Source organism: Thalassophryne amazonica, chromosome 2, assembly GCF_902500255.1.
Source record: "Thalassophryne amazonica chromosome 2, fThaAma1.1, whole genome shotgun sequence".
Classification (NCBI taxonomy): Eukaryota; Metazoa; Chordata; class Actinopteri; order Batrachoidiformes; family Batrachoididae; genus Thalassophryne; species Thalassophryne amazonica.
The window spans coordinates 89,004,609-89,022,311 of record NC_047104.1 but is presented as its reverse complement, the minus strand read 5'-3'; the positions used below and the strand labels follow the sequence as shown (position 1 = coordinate 89,022,311).

Below are 17,703 nucleotides of genomic sequence, written 5' to 3'. Positions count from 1 at the left end.
TTAATGGACTACCCAGCAGTGGGGAATAAGTTTCATTACAGTAGAAGTCTTTCGGAAAGCGCTGTAACTAGGTTTAAGGATATGATTCTTTCTTTGTTATGTTCTCCAATGCCATATACCAACACAGTGCAGAGTAGCTACCTAAACTCTGCAAGTGAGATAGATTATCTTGTCAATAGTTTTACATCCTCATTGAGCACAACTTTGGATGCTGTAGCTCCTCTGAAAAAGAGCCTTAAATCAGAAGTGCCTGACTCCGTGGTATAACTCACAAACTCGCAGCTTAAAGCAGATAACCCGTACGCTGGAGAGGAAATGGCGTCTCACTAATTTAGAAGATCTTCACTTAGCCTGTGAAAAAGAGTCTGTTGCTCTATAAAAAAGCCCTCCGTAAAGCTAGGACATCTTACTACTCATCACTAATTGAAGAAAATAAAAACAACCACAGGTTTCGTTTCAGCACTGTAGCCAGGCTGACAAAGAGTCAGAGCTCTATTGAGCCGAGTATTCCTTTAACTTTAACTAGTAATGACTTCATGACTTACTTTGCTAATAAAATTTTAACTATTAGAGAAAAAATTACTCATAACCATCCCAAAGACATATCGTTATCTTTGGCTGCTTTCAGTAATGCTGGTATTTGGTTAGACTCTTTCTCTCCAATTGTTCTGTCTGAGTTATTTTCATTAGTTACTTCCTCCAAACCATCATCATGTCTATTAGACCCCATTCCTACCAGGCTGCTCAAGGAAGCCCTACCATTAATTAATGCTTTGATCTTAAATATGATCAATCTATCTTTATTAGTTGGCTATGTAGCACAGGCTTTTAAGGTGGCAGTAATTAAACCACTACTTAAAAAGCCATCACTTGACCCAGCTATCTTAGCTAATTATAGGCCAATCTCCAACCTTCCTTTTCTCTCAAAAATTCTTGAAAGGGTAGTTGTAAAACAGCTAACTGATCATCTGCAGAGGAATGGTCTATTTGAAGAGTTTCAGTCAGGTTTTAGAATTCATCATAGTACAGAAACAGCATTACTGAAGGTTACAAATGATCTTCTTATGGCCTCAGACAGTGGACTCATCTCTGTGCTTGTCCTGTTAGACCTCAGTGCTGCTTTTGATACTTTTGACCATAAAATTTTATTAGAGATTAGAGCATGCCATAGGTATTAAAGGCACGGCGCTGCGGTGGTTTGAATCATATTTATCTAATAGATTACAATTTGTTCATGTAAATGGGGAGTCTTCTTCACAGACTATGGTTAATTATGGAGTTCCACAAGGTTCTGTGCTAGGACCAATTTTATTCACTTTATACATGCTTCCCTTAGGCAGTATTATTAGCAAGCATTGCTTAAATTCTCATTGTTACGCAGATGATACCCAGCTTTATCTATCCATGAAGCCAGAGGACACACACCAATTAGTTAAACTGCAGGAATGTCTTACAGACATAAAGACATGGATGAACTATAATTTCCTGCTTTTAAATTCAGATAAAACTGAAGTTATTGTACTTGGCCCCACAAATCTTAGAAACATGGTGTCTAACCAGATCCTTACTCTGGATGGCATTACCCTGACCTCTAGTAATACTGTGAGAAATCTTGGAGTCATTTTTGATCAGGATATGTCCTTCAATGCGCATATTAAGCAAATATGTAGGACTGTTTTTTGCATTTGCGCAATATCTCTAAAATTAGAAAGGTCTTGTCTCAGAGTGATGCTGAAAAACTAATTCATGCATTTATTTCCTCTAGGCTGGACTATTGTAATTCATTATTATCAGGTTGTCCTAAAAGTTCCCTGAAAAGCCTTCAGTTAATTCAAAATGCTGCAGCTAGAGTACTGACGGGGACTAGAAGGAGAGAGCATATTTCACCCATATTGGCCTCTCTTTATTGGCTTCCTGTTAATTCTAGAATAGAATTTAAAATTCTTCTTCTTACTTATAAGGTTTTGAATAATCATGTCTCATCTTATCTTAGGGACCTCTTAGCACCATATCACCCCAATAGAGCGCTTCGCTCTCAGACTGCAGGCTTACTTGTAGTTCCTAGGGTTTGTAAGAGTAGAATGGTAGGCAGAGCCTTCAGCTTTCAGGCTCCTCTCCTGTGGAACCAGCTCCCAATTCGGATCAGGGAGACAGAAACCCTCTCTACTTTTAAGATTAGGCTTAAAACTTTCCTTTTTGCTAAAGCTTATAGTTAGGGCTGGATCAGGTGACCATGAACCATCCCTCAGTTATGCTGCTATAGACTTAGACTGCTGGGGGGTTCCCATGATGCACTGAGTGTTTCTTTCTCTTTTTGTTCTGTATGCACCACTCTGCATTTAATCATTAGTGATTGATCTCTGCTGTCTTCCACAGCATGTCTTTTTCTTGATTTTCTCCCCTCAGCCCCAACCAGTACCAGCAGAAGACTGCCCCTCCCTGAGCCTGGTTCTGCTGGAGGTTTCTTCCTGTTAAAAGGGAGTTTTTCCTTCCCACTGTCGCCAAGTGCTTGTTCACAGGGGGTCGTTTTGACCATTGGGGTTTTTCTGTAAATATTGTATGGCATTTGCCTTACAATATAAAGCGCCTTGGGGCAACTGTTTGTTGTGATTTGGCGCTATATAAATAAAATTGATTGATTGATATCCTTTGCCGCAATGTAGCGCAGCACCTTTTACTCACAGAAACGTCATATTTGGTGGGTATTTGCCTTGGAGGAATACTTCGCATGGGTTTGAAGGCCGGGGACCTTGTCCTACTTTTCAAGGTCACCAATGGTCACAACTCTCAAATCCTTCGCCACAACATTGCTCGGCAACCACTGCTCACAGAAACTTCATATTTGGTGGGTACATGCCTTGGAGGAGTACTTCGCATGGGCTTGAAGGCTAGTGACCTTGACCTACTTTTCAAGGTCACCAATGGTCACAACTGTCAAATCCTTTGCCATAACATTGCTCGGCAACCATTGCTCGCAGAAATTTCATATTTGTTGGGTACATGCCTTGGAGGAGTACTTCACATGGGCTCGAAGCCTAGTGACCTTGACCTACTTTTGAAGGTCACCAATGGTCACAACTGTCATATCCTTTGCTGCAATGAATACTTTGCATTGGTTTGAAGGCCGGTGACCTTGACCCACTTTCCAAGGTCACCAATGGTCACAACTGCCAAATCCTTTGCCGCAACATAGCTCAGCACCTACTGCTCACGGAAACTTCATATTTGATGGGTACATGCCTTGGAGGAGTACTTCGCATGGGTTTGAAGGTCGGTGGCCTTGACCTACTTTTCAAGGTCACCAATGGTCACAACTCTCAAATCCTTTGCCACAATGTACCTCGGCACCTGTTGCTTGCAAAAACTTCATATTTGGTGGGTACATGCCTTGGAGGAGCACTTCGCATGGGTTCAAAGGCCGGTGACCCTGACCTACGTTTTATGGTCACTGTTCACCACATCCTCTAAATAAAATATAATGTCAATCTCCAATTTTTCCACTGTGTATCCCAGTTTACATCAAACATATGAGGGTTCAATCAAATACCTACCCCACACATATACATATTACTGCACTTTACATGGAAAATAATACTGCACGTGGGGCATTTCGTGACAAATGTCTCTAGTTTGTAGTTGCTGTTATGAGTGCATATGTATGTGTATATGGCAACTTGTGAAAGGGGTGGGCATTTACAAGCCTTTGCTTCAGCCCACACCCTTTTGGCCGCACACAACTGGGAATTTTTTTTTTTTTTTTAATTGTTTGAGGTTTTGTTTGCTTTTGTTTTTCTTTGTTTGGTCTTGTGAGAGAATTCTTTAAGAGTGTGTGTGTGTGTGTGTGTGTGTGTGTGTGTGTGTGTGTGTGTGTGTGTGTGTGTGTGTGTGTGTGTGTGTGTGTGTGTGTGTGTGTGTGTGTCAAATAAAAATTCAATTCAAAATATACAGCCACTTTTGAAACTGGAATAATGGGCCTCATCTTAATAGTGGGTGCAAAAAGGAGCTTTGCAGAAGGTGCAAATACTGTACATTTGACGAGTGTCCAACTGTGCATAACATTATAAACAATGGTATATGCCAGAGTAAAATCAAGTGCTGCATGGAAAAGGGTTGCATGTACTCTGTTCATTTGCCATGTGCTTGTTTTAGAAGAAGAAAGAACAAGAAAATAAGTAAGTCTGACAGACCTGTGCTTTTTCTCAGATTCAGTACTGTAAAGCGGATGGGATTCTGTAACTCCCGCTGGACAAGATGCCCTCTCCAGCAAAGGTCAATACCCATTTGCAGCTGGGTGGACTTAGGCAATGCAAATTAAATTTTGTCTAAGGACACAGACAGGTAACATGAATCGAACCCAGGTCTACCCATGTCCTTGTCACATTGAGCAACTGCCTCTGCTGTTGTTGCTGCACAGTGTTGTCGTAATATCAATAAGAGTGGTCCACTTCTGTCAGAATACACAGGAGACAGCAGCCGCCAAAGCTCCCTGAAGTGAAGCAGTGTAGTTTCAAAGTGAGGTTTTCCTTTTTTCTCTTAAGTGTTTACTTTTATTTACTTCCATGGTTGTTTTCAGGTCACTTTCATCATATTTTTAATGGCATATAATGCCGCCTATGTTGAGAGAGTGGGTGGTGTTGATAATCACAAGCAACATCACTTTACAACAGCAAGGAGCAACAGCTTTGAATGTGGTTCCTTATTATGTTGCCATATCTGTTCATATAAGCCTGTTAAGGTTTATAAGTTATCTCAGTTGTTACACACTCCGGGCAGTTCAAGACTGCATGCAGGCTGACTAGTCACTCCCGCTGACAGTCCACATACTTAGATTGCAATATGTTACACACATTTTGATGCTTTTTGAGCAAAAAAGAAATCCCTTAAATCTGTTGAACAGAACAACTGATACTTAAAGGATCATTCACTAAAGTTATAGCAAATAATTCCATAGACGCTTGGCGTAATTATCCTTTTTCTAATCGATTTCAACCCAATGTTGGAATAATGTGAACGCAAGGCAGGGTCCCGTGGTTTCGTTTACAATCTGTGTCCAAAGGGAATCCCCAGAAACCACATGGATCTGACAGACAACAACAATAGACCAGATACAATTTTCACTTTTGGGCTTCAAAGAACGAAAAGAAAAGAGAAACAACACATGAAATTAACTAAGAGAGGGTGGAGGGACAGTGAAGGATCACTATGCTTGATAGACTACACTGAGGTAAGTTGTTTGATTCTGTCCTTCACAGAAATTTTCCTGTTAAATACCACTGATTTGACAAGTTTTTCTTTTGGAAAATGCATTGCCCATTTCTTTTGGAAAAGGTGGACCAATGGCATGATAGTGTACTTCAGCACTTCAGCAATAAACAAACAAAAATAAACAAAACTTGTTGAAAATAAAGGCCAATGGCATGGTACATTCCAACCCAACCCAAGTTTGTGATGGCATCACAAAAAGTTGGTTCATCATATTGTCACTAAATACTGTAAATTTTCACAACAAAAACAATCAGGACATATCAAATTTGCGGTGACACAAGGATGGGGGGTGATTAGGGTTTAAGTTTAGGGTTTGGTTTAAGGTTAGAGCTAAAATTAGTTAGCAATGGGTGACTGCATCATGAAAATATATTACATTTTGTGACATTATCACAAAAAATACATAAAACTGTTCTGTGTATTCACTACTATTAATCCAGTGACTCACCATTTTGAAATGATGCAGTATTTTAAGTTGTGCACAATACTCGCCCCAATTTATACACTATCATTTTCACTTACAAAACCACACTGGTTTTCCCCTGTCTATTTTTTAATGATTGTATTTTAATTTTATAGATTGTATGTTGATGTGGCCAAACACACATGATCAGTGATTCAGTGGTTCTGACTTTGATGTAGTAACAGATGAAGTCCAATTTTTGGGTAAGAACTACAATTTCCTTTAAACAATGTTCCAGCATATAAATGTGTCCAATTTTTGTATATTGCATCCCAAAATAATCAAAATAATTTTAAAGAGACTTTAACATGATAATATTAGTTCTCTTTCAAATAGTTATGATCAATAGTAGCATTTACCGTCACGTAGTGACAAGTAGTCAATGCACTAGTTATTTATCATCTATATATTTAGAGAATAACCCTGTTGTGTCTGATGATTTGTGGTTGTTCATGCTAGTTATAAAGTCGCAAATTGAGCAAAAAAGGAGTTTTACTGGCAATGCATTCGCGGAGCTGGTAAAATGGATATTTGCGTCGGTATAACAGCATCAACGTCTGCAAATCAGACACAAGGGCGTTATTCCCATTCTAATACAATTCCATCGTTTTCACAGTTTATTTTTCTGTAGGCAATTCAGTCGGCGAGGTTTACCGTGAGGCAGCATTGCTCCAACAGCAGTCAGGGCGCGGAGTAATCCATCAAATGTGAAAATCCATCAAATCCATCAAATGTGAAATGGTAATTCTGTGTCAGAATCCACATCAATACTTTTGTATGGTAACTTAAATTCACCCATTTCTACGGCATCGTTGGTACACGACTTTCTCTCGCTCTCAGCTAACAGCGCCATTATGACATCTGCGTAGCAGCGCGCGCAGCCAGTGTTCTGTCGAATTGTGTGTTTTGTTGCATAAATCGACAGTTCCACGTCCCAACAATATTGCGCATGCGTGCACATGTGCAGTTGCGCAGAGGGCTGGCCTGTCGACAGGAATGACATCTCGTCAGAACACTGGTCAGGGCGTGGAGTAAGACATCCAAATGTGAAACGGTCTAATATTTTGCCACCGTTACCCCGATATTATACGCTCTGAAATCTCACACGATTAACCAATCAGATTTGTGGAAAAAAATGTAATTGGATTAGAATAAAAGCTAAGTGGCCTCTGTGTATGTTTATGTGTGTTTGCCTGCATGTTTCTGTGTAGGCTCTCAGTTGTCTGTCTCTTTTGTGACTTCTTGATTATTCTTCTCTACAAGAGTCAAGACAGAAGTCAGACCACTAGAGCAAGAATTTTAGCTGAGGAAGCTTCTGCGATTTGAAGCAAAATGTCCTTGCGTCAAGCAACCCAGTCCAGTCGAAGATTCAAGCTTCTCTACTATGTTTGCCTGCATGTGTACGGCTTAGATCACAGAGAAACTGGGGAAAGCTGACATTTGCGTTTGGTATGCTTATGAATTTTTGGTCAAGGATGTCAAAACGGAATGTTGATAGGACTAATATGTTGGAGAAATTACAGATATTAGGTAACAACAGTGAGCAATGGATGTTGATAATTACATTGTGGACTCACTTGCCATTCCAAATCATTATGGAAACTGCATAATTTTTATCCACCCTTGAAAAATATCAGCTACCTATTTTATAAACACTACTCTATCTAGAGCTCATGAATCCCCACAGGCAATGTGTTATTGTTAAGTTGTCATAGATTTGTGTGTGTGTGTGTGTGTGTGTGTGTGTGTGTGTGTGTGTGTGTGTGTGTGTGTGTGTGTGTGTGTGTGTGTGTGTGTGTGTGTGTGTGTGTGTGTGTGTGTGTGTGTGTAAGAGAGAAAGAGAGAGAGAGACAGATAGGTAGTGAGCAAGAAAGATAAATACACCTCTCTCATAAAATATGAGTTTGTTTCACCCTCCTCCTGTTTCATTTTTACCCAAGGCCATTAAATAAGGCCATCGGGTATTGGGAAGGCTTTGTGTCAGTTCGTCCATCCATCTGTCCATCTGTCTGTGCTCAGTTTAAGTCCAGTCCTATCACTGCCAGACTCTTCAAATTCACAGGGAACATTCCTGGGACACACACCTTGGACAAGTTCAAAGATGGCTAACTTTTACCTATTTTAAGAGGTACTTTAAGAGGTTAAAATCTCACATTTGGTTCCTATTTTTACACTATGAATTATTCAAGTACATTTTTTTTGAGGGGCAGGGTTAACAGCCAATCAGAGTAGAGCAGCACTGTGGCGTCATTGGCTGGTCTCTCTGGTGCTCCAAAACTGGTTTGTTTATGTGTAAATATAACATGTTTTGTGTATATTATGTAAAAAGCTTTAGCAAGAAGTAAACACTTCTAAACTTAAAACGCTGTTTGTGTACCCTAATAACACCTCTGGAGTGATTTACGAGACATCTTGCAGACATCAGTGTGCATGTTAACTTCCACTAACTCAACACTACCTTTCACTCTTGTCAAAAGTTCATGTATGCGCACATGCACACCCTCCTGCAGATGCCATTAAAATGTATAAAAAAAATAATGTTTATGATTGATTGAGTTTATTCTGCAATATCAATGTAAACATACAGAGGTGAATGTGTCAATAATACACTGATAACACAATCTATATTATAATAGCCAAGTGGCCTCTGTGTGCGTGTGTGAGTGCAAGCATGCAGCTTTGATCACACAGAAACCATGGATAGCTAACATTTGTCGTTTGGTATGCTTATGTTTGTCATGTTAGTGTCATGTTGTCCTTACCATGAGTGAAAAGAGCATTTCTTTTGATGTCTTCACACGTCTGTTTGTGTGTGTGTAAAAATTAGAAGTACCTGCTTGTAGCAGAATGCAGAAAAAAGGAGCAATCAGAGGTTTTCTGACGTCCACCAAAATTCAGTGGAGTCTTCCATGCCCTAATATCTATCTGTGGTGCAAATTTGGTGAGAATCTGTGAAGTACTTTTGAGGCAATCCTTCAAAACCTATATAAAGTGAAAACTTGATCCAGAATCTGAATCTGGATCACCTCCAAAATTCAGTGGAGTCTTCCATGCCCTAGTATCTATCTGTGGTGCAAATTTGGTGAGAATATGTAAAGTAGTTTTGACATAATCATACAAAGCCTATATAAAGGGAAATCTTGATCCAGAATCTGGATCCAGATCACCTCCCAAATTCATTGGAGTTTAATATGTATCTGTGTTTCAAACCTGGTGAGAATCTGTGAAGTAACTTCGAAGTAATCCTGCTAACAGTAATCCTTTAAAGCCTATATAAAGTGAAATTTATCCAGAATCCAGACCTGGATCTGGATCACCTCTAAAATGTAATGGAGTCTTCCATAGTCTAATACAGGGATAGGCAATCATGTGCCATGAAGGGCTGAGACACTGCAGGTTTTTCTTGCTACCAATCACCTCAGCAGGTGATTTCATTAATGATCATTTGTCTCAGCAGGTGATTTCATTGACGATCAGGTGTTTATGATCAGGGAGAAGCTCATCAGTAATCCACCTGCTGAGGTGACTGGCTGCACTGAAAATCTGCAGTGTAACGGCCCTCATTCCCCACCCCTGGTCTAATATCTATCTGTTGTGAAAATTTTGTCTGAATCTGTGCAGTAGTTTTACTGTAATCCTGCTAACAGACAGGCAGACAAATAAATATATAAATGCTGGTGATTTTATTACATCTTTGACGTGACGGATGTAACAAAAACCTCTGCATGCTAACCAGTAAACAATGAACCTTGTGCTCCAATGCACCATAGGAATTTGTTTTTTTGGTTTTAAATGTTGTTGTAATTTATGTTAGTTTAACAGTGTTGTTAGTGTTATTGATTTATTGTGTTTTGTATTTTAATTGGTATAGACAGTTTAGTTAAGTGTCATGTTGTCGTTACCATGAGTGAAAAGAGTATTGCTTCTGATGTCTTCCGCCACCGTCACTGTTTGTGGGTGTGTAAAAATTAAAAGCACTTCCTTGCAGCAGAATGCAGAAACAAACAAACAAACAAAAAAGCTCTGCATGTGTGGGACTGAGGACAGTTGACATTTGCCGTTTAGTATACTTATGTATTTTCGGTCAAGTATGAACGCAGCCAAAATAATGTTGATAGGACTAATATTTTTGGAGAAACTACCAATATTAGCTAACATTGATAATTACATTCTGGACTAACATGCCATTCCAGCAGGGGGCGATAAGTCATCTTTCTATTAAAAGCATGTATGTGTGTGAGCGATTTTAATTAGTAAGTTCAATGCAAGTACATAATATAATTGTAAATACGTAAAAAATACATGCATGACAAGAAAATGAAAACACTTATTTCCACTGTGGTCCATTTAAAAATCAATTGACAAAACAGAAGCAAAAGAAAATATAATAATAATAATAATAATAATAATAATAGTGTGTATATGATAACAAGAACCTAAATAATTTATAAGTACATTAAGACAATAAATTAGCATTAAAAAATTACATAATTAACAGCTAAAAAGGGTTGAGTTATACTTCTGAAAATTGTTGTGGTCTAAGGTTCTAAAAAAAACATTCTGGACTCACATGCCATGCCAACTCATTATGCAAGCGTTGCTTAATTTATCTTCTCTGCACCCGACCCCCATGGGCCCCTCTGCAGGTGGTGAACCCACAGGAGGGCGGGCCCATGTTGCTCTTTCGGGCTGAGCCCAGCCGGGCCCCATGGGGCTAAGGCCCGACCACCAGGCGCTCGCGCGTGAACCCCAACCCCAGGTCTGGCTCCAGGGTGGGGCCCCGGCTCCGCCATACCGGGCAACGTCTCGGTCCTTGATTTTTTACTGGTCATGGGAGCTTCTGAACTGCCCTTAGTCTGACCTGTCACCTAGGACCTGTTTGCCTTGGGAGACCCTACAAGGGGCACAAAGCCCCCGACAACATAGCTCCTAGGATCATCCGGGTACGCAAACTCCCCCACCACGATAAGGTGGCAGCTAGAGGGGGAGCTGGAGCTCCTGCCCCCGCGACCAGACTCCGGATAAAGCGGAAGAAAATGGATGGATGGATGGATGGATGGATGGATGGATGGATGGATGGATGGATGGATGGATGGATGGATGGATGCTTAATTTATTACCACCCTTTATAAATGTCAGCTACCTAATTTATAAACACTACCCAATCCCGTGGATCTCCACGGACAACACGCTAGTAAAGAACAAACACTTATTTCCATTGTGCTCCTTGTGAAATTATCATGTGACAGGGGCTTGATTGAACATGTACAAATTGTACATCAGACAATATTATCTGAAAAATTTATGTAAATAACTATATTATATATATATGTGTGTGTGTGTGTGTGTGTGTATATATATATATATATAAGTATTGCACTGGGATTCCAATTAAACAACTGCAAATTATAAAGAAGAAAATTTTCATATAGCTGAGGGTATTTTAGCATTGTGTTATTTTTTATTTTGCTTGGTTTGGTTTAGTTTTCCCCTGAAATGGTGATAATGACAGTTATACTGTACTAATGCAACTTTGCAGGCAAATCCACTAATTTAACATCTAAGGGTTTCATTTTTTTTTTTTTTTTTGTTATGCAGCACTGGACTGTTGGTATGGATTTTGCTGATCAAATGTCAAAATGTTTTCTAGTGATGGATAATATCACCAACTTTATGCCCGACTGCACTTCATTTTTTGACTAACGCCCACAAAAACACAGCTATGGCATGATTATAGGACACAGGTGTACAAATGACATATGCACTGTGTGGAAACTAGTAACTCTGGCCTGTGTGAAGTGTCACAGACAAGGCCAAATATTTTTAGGTGGCAAAAATGGGATAAGTGCCTTTTTGTGGTGTCTTTCAGTATATATGGGAATGAAACAGTTTCATCAACACCTGTCTTTGTGTTGTCAAATGCCAACCACTACACATATAAAGATTGATTTATTTATATATTTAAGTTGCTTTGCTGACAGTTGACATTTGTCTTTTTTAAAATTAATTTACTAAAAGTAAATGCCAAAAGCACTGTATTTCTATAGCACTTTTCAAGACACTCAGTGCACTTGACAGTGATGCCTCATATTCACCCACACACACTATCAGTGTCATTCCATGCAAGGCGCTGAAATGCAAACATGGAGGAGCACATTAGTGAATTTCCTGTCTGAAAGGGAATCAAACTACTCTGGTCAGAGCCAGCCTCTCTCCAGGCCACCATCCACCCCAACTATGGAATCCCTTATAAATGTACAGAGCCTAAAACGTCTGCACAGAAGTGCATTTGTTATCACAGTCTAAAGCGCCAGACATTTTCATGCATGGACCTAACAACTGCCAAAAGAAGCTAAAATCAATAAGTGTCCTGTGTATTAAAACACTTTGTTTAGGAAATTACCCATTTCACAGTTCATTTATACAGCCGGAGTATCGCTTCTAATGAAGCCGTATGTTTATTAATGTGATACCAAATATTGTAATAATTGCCAGAGCCGAGGGAAACATAAGCCTTGTAGTTAAGCCGCGGTGAACAGATCGCAGATCTGACGACGTGTCTGCATATGTGTCTCAGACGTGTATTAATAGGACTCTCTGTTTGTCTTAACACATTGTAAACAGGTTGATAATTTCTCAAGCTTTAATTTCTGCATCTGGGCATGCATTACACCGATTGTAATTTGATTAAACAGCCTAACTCATTTTAATTAAACACATAAAATAGAAAATAATAACTTTTGCTGACATGTAATCATGCATGCTTGACATACACAAAAGCGGTTTATGTTTTGTGTTTGATATTAAGGTGTGAGCACGATGCATTAAGCCTGACCTGTAAGTAATGTGCACTTAGCGATAGAGCTGCACACACGCTATGCAGACAGTGTTTAATGTGGAGCAATAACTCTGTAAGGCTGCTGCTTTTCATTGCCTCTCTTTCACGCTGTATCTCTTCTCACTCTTGTTATGCATGTAGATAGCTTCACCGGCAGATGAGTGAGGATGCTGCAGGTATTTTCAGTCATATTCAGGACAGCCTTGGTATAACGTTTGTGTGGAAAGTTTGTTCAGGAACAAAGCATTTTGGCTCAAACATAAGATATCCCTGAATAAATCAGTTGGGGCCCAATCAGAGCATTTTTTTTTTTTTTTTTTTTTTGGTAAATTAAGCAAGAGTCACCAAATAAGTGTGTGCTCCACTTCAAATGTGCAGTGCCAGTAGAAGGAACAGGCACACCACAGAGCCATGTTGTATGTATTTAAAGCATATTAACACTGTTCTTTGCTTTAAAAAACACATCTATTTTACTGACACAGACCATCCACAGTACTTACAGTCTTGCTCTGTTTATAAGCTGGCTGCAGACAGACTGAGCTCAGTCTGTGTTGCAGTGGTGCAAGTTCTGAAAACATATTTCACTTTCCTTCACTTCAAATAAACACCAATCTGCTTGTGATGGATGGCACATCTGATCTAAAATTCTTAGTGATCATTCGGACAGTGCCTTCTACATAATTACACAAGTTTTTTTCTACTCATTGTGTCAGTTGCCCTCATGCTCACAGACACTATACAGGCATGTAGTCAGAGGGGCAAGGGTATGGAATATATTTTGAATACATATTAACATAATAATAATAATAATGTAAATCCTTTCAGCTGCTCCCTTGTTTGCAGTTGGAGGTGCCACAGAAAATCCAAGGTGGATCTGCATGTTGTATTGGCACAGGTTTTACGCCAGATGCCCTTCCTGACGCAACTTCACATTACATGGAGAAATGTGGCAGGGGTGGGGTTTCAACCAGGAACCTTCTGCACTGAAACCAAGTGCACAGACCACATGGCCACCACTAGAGGTGGGCGATACCGGGAATTTTGGTATTGATCCGATACCAAGTAAATACAGGCCCAGTATCGCCAATACCGATACTTTTTCATATTTAAGCTTCATAGATCCAAAGGATCCAAAAGACCTAGGATAGAATTTTGCCAAACATTGTACATGACAACAAAATACTTTATTATCACAATCAACATTTTTGTTTAAAAATATCACTCAACACAACTTAAAACAAAATCTCCTGAAGTACAGGGCTGACAAACCACCATATAACAAAATTAACACACCACAACAAAATTGGCTGGTGCCGCTGAGCCACGTGACAGCGCAACAACAAAAGACCAGAGGGGGGAGAGTGCGCTGCTCTGTGTTGTGTGACACAGCACAGCGCTGCTCTTACAGACAGAGAGTAGACTTTGATGAATCTGCGTGTGCAGCAGTCAGTGCATGTGGGAGAGAAAAAAGCTTGAGTATTGATCTTTTTACATGAAGATCGTTCAATATCAATACCAGCATTGGTATCGATATTATCGATATTAGGATCGATCCGCCCACCTCTAGTGACCACCCATGCATACTACTACTAATACTAATACTAATAATAATAGTCGTAGTAATAATTATAATAATAATAAAAATGTATTTCTGAACATCCAGTAATTTGAGACAGTCAAAAAACTGACTCGGTGGACTGGATTCCATCCAATAAAAATAAGTAGTCCCAACTAAATTAAATTCCATTATCTTGCATTGATGTGTTTTATTTGTGTTGGGGCTACATATATTTATTAGATGGAAATCCTGCACATAACTGAACTGAGTTCATCCAAAGAGACATTTTTTGAGTGTGCCTTTTTCCTCTGATCAAGGGCAGTATCTTGGAAAATATAAGTATCAGATCGTATTTGGTATCAACAGATAAATAACGAATAGCGTGGCTATATTGTTGAAAACAGCAATGACAACGGGAGAAGCTCTGTGTGTGTGTGTAGGTGTGTGTGTGTGTGTGTGTGTGTGTGTGTGTGTGTGTGTGTGTGTGTGTTTGTGCGCGCACGCACGCGCGTCAGAATACACAGCGCCGTCAGGAATGGATGTAAGCTTGAAAACATGAAAACAGGGATTTTCCACCTTTGTAAAAAAAGATCAGATCACCACAAGCTCTGTTTAAAAATGTCAATCCACATGAAAATGCAAGACACAGTCAAGTACTGTCAAGAGAATACCACAGCAACCGTTGGCAATATAACCCCAACACATAGCCATGTTAGTCACTCAGAAGGCTGGAAAAAGATAAAGACTCTTTTCCTAGTCGGCAAGTAAACACTGAAGTGAAGTGAAAATCCTCACCTAAGAAAGAGTTTTCAAGAAACTCAGTGTAGACAAAATGGGGACGGAGGTAGGTGAAAGGCCAAAATGCAGGAAAGTTTAACAAAGTACCAATGTATGTGTGGACAGGGCCTAACTCTGATGCAGGAACTACAAGGACTTCTGGGAGAACTGAAAAAAAATTGCAAAGCAGAGTGAGTATTAAGTGAATATTTTATGCTGGTTCTTGTAGTGATCTTAAGTTCTGCAGATAAATAATTGTGGTGTTAAAATGCACACACTTACCATTCAACACCATAAACATAAATTGTATTTTAAAACCATGATTCTCAGAGGTATCACATGCAAATTTTTCTCTGTGATCATAATGTGACCCTGTATTTCTCAGATATGTTTGTAAGGAAAAACAAAGCTAATTTTTGGGCCAATATGGTAATTATCTAATATGATACCCTGATATCAGATCACTGTTATATTTATTCCCCAATACTGTAAATGGCTGTGATTCAGGAGTGGAACTCCATCATGGCACACACAGGCTTCCGTAGAGGATCTACGCCCTGGTGAGCTGATGTATGGCAGGATGAAGTGTGTTCATTTCCTTATTTATTGACTCACTTGCTTTTCTCTGAGTGTTTGAAATTAATAACAGCCAGCAGAAATTAGACAGAGAGATGAAAATCAGCACTTTCCCTGCAGTGAAGTCATTCATCAAGCTAACGAGGGGGAGAATAGGAGTGGAGGAAGAGAGGAGGAGGAGGAGGAGGAAGGTGACGTTTGGAGAGGGAGCAGAATGCAGGAGGGAAGCAGGTGCAGTGTGAGGATGAGAGCGGAGGAAAGGGGGAGCGAGAGAGGAGGTGGGAAAGTGACATTGGGAACAGGGATGAGGAGAAGGAAGTTTGCTTGGGAGGACAGCAGGGTAGAAGGATGAGCAGCGATAAATGCATATCCTAAAGAAAAGGGAGAAAGCAGAAAAAAGACATTTGGTGTTGGGGTAAGAATAGAACAGGGGGGAGAAAGGCAAATATAAAAATAGATTGCAGACTGAGCATGTTGCCCCTCAGCTCACTACACATTTCTATACAGTAAGGTAACTTACAAAACATTTTTTCCATAAAACAAGACTCTCTTGGACTTTGACCTCCAAACTCCAAATTTATGGAGTTCCTCGAGCCAAACAGCCTAATTTATGTATATGCCAAATATATCTACTATGTAAAGCTGGCAGAGAGTGTGTGCATGTGTGTGTGTGTGTGTGTGTTTGCTATGCACAGCCACAGCAATTAAGCAGATGACACCAAACGGGGTACGGTGACTGGGGGCACCAAGGGGGAGGTCACTGGGACCCTTAGGTTGAAAGCGTACTGCACAAACACATGGTCAGCCTTATATATTAGACTAGCTGTGTTACCCGTTCAACGCACGGGTAATAGAGATGAATTTTAGCCATGTCATTGTATATTTCATGTCACTTTAGTTAAGGTGTAGTAAGTTGCATTGCATTTTATGCATGTTGTCATCATTAATTTTCATAGAGCAATTTGTGACATTCATGAGACTCAAGTGAATGATGATAAAAAGGTGACAGCATGTCATATCACTGCAATGCTCTGGGATATATAATGGTCTTCTTGTCTCTGCAGATGTTTCTCCAGTTCTGTTACATTTCATCCGTTTAGTACTTCGGGGTTTACGACCTAATGCCCCTTCGTTTCTTGGGAGGCATATCGAGAGTCTGCATGCTGTACACTGCAGGTACATTTTAAGTCAAAAAATGCATACCTTAACTCGTATGCAGTGCATACCGGCCTGTTTGGATTCTAAGTAAAGTCCACCCTCACCAGCCGCTTATGCTTGCTACATGACCTGAGTACCATGTGAACTGTGAAAATAAGGGCTCCAGTGAGCAGGTAACAAGCATCACACGTTTACTTACCACATAGTACTTCTCAATTTTGTGCTTCTTCTTTCTGATGTGGCTGTCAGCTGGGATTGCCACATTGATCACAGCTGTGGTTCTCTTTCCCTTGTCACCCACCACTATATGTGGTTGGTTGGCCAGCAGCTGCTTGTCTGTCTGGAATTTGAAGTCCCACAGAACTTTAGCCCTGTTGTTCTCAACCACCTTTGGTGGCATCTGCCATCGGAACTTGGGGAATTCTAATCCACATGCGGCACAGACATTCCAAGAAGACGTTCCAAGATTCCCAACACTTGCTTGTGCCTCTCAGTGTACTGTGCACATCTGCACAGCCTGCAACTTGGGTCCTGTCGGCTATGGTAGACTCCTGCCTCCATGGATCTGGTGCTGAGGGCTTGTTCTTGTGCTGCTATGATCACAGCCTCTGTGCTGTCCTTTAAGCTGTCTCCTTGATGTCAGCCACTTTCTCTATCTGTCAATGGTACATCCCATGGAGGGGCTTGGTCTTCTATGAAATCTCCTCCTCCTTTTCCTTAACCCTGTCTGTCTTCAGCTGCCTAAGGCATTCTTGTAGCATCTGATCTCAGAGGCCAGCTTTTTGATGTATTCATGGATGCTCCTTGTCTCATCCTGGATTGTGGCTCTGACACTAATCCTCGCCTTCACTCCTTGCGTTGCTCATATATGAGCAAAGTGGAAACCTCCATGTATTGTGAGAAGTTTTCGTGTCTTGACATCAGTAGCATGTATCACCTTCTGTGGCCAGCTTGTTATCCCAGCTTGTTATCTGATGACCGGTAGAGCATTTGTATTATTCCTTCTTCCTTCTCAGTACCTGTCTTACCCTCTGGAAGTATTTGGCTGTAACTGACTTTCTTTCATTT

The 17,703-nt window shown here is 40.2% G+C and overlaps 2 long non-coding RNA genes across 2 annotated transcripts in view; both read left to right on the top strand.

The window, feature by feature from the left end:
- Positions 1–17,703, top strand: part of LOC117526835 — a 294,238-nt gene that overhangs the window by 216,678 nt on the left and 59,857 nt on the right. The window lies entirely within an intron of this gene.
- Positions 8,039–16,399, top strand: LOC117526843. The gene is made up of 3 exons (XR_004565366.1): positions 8,039–8,049; positions 12,612–12,616; positions 16,296–16,399. It is a non-coding gene; the product is annotated as an uncharacterized LOC117526843 (long non-coding RNA).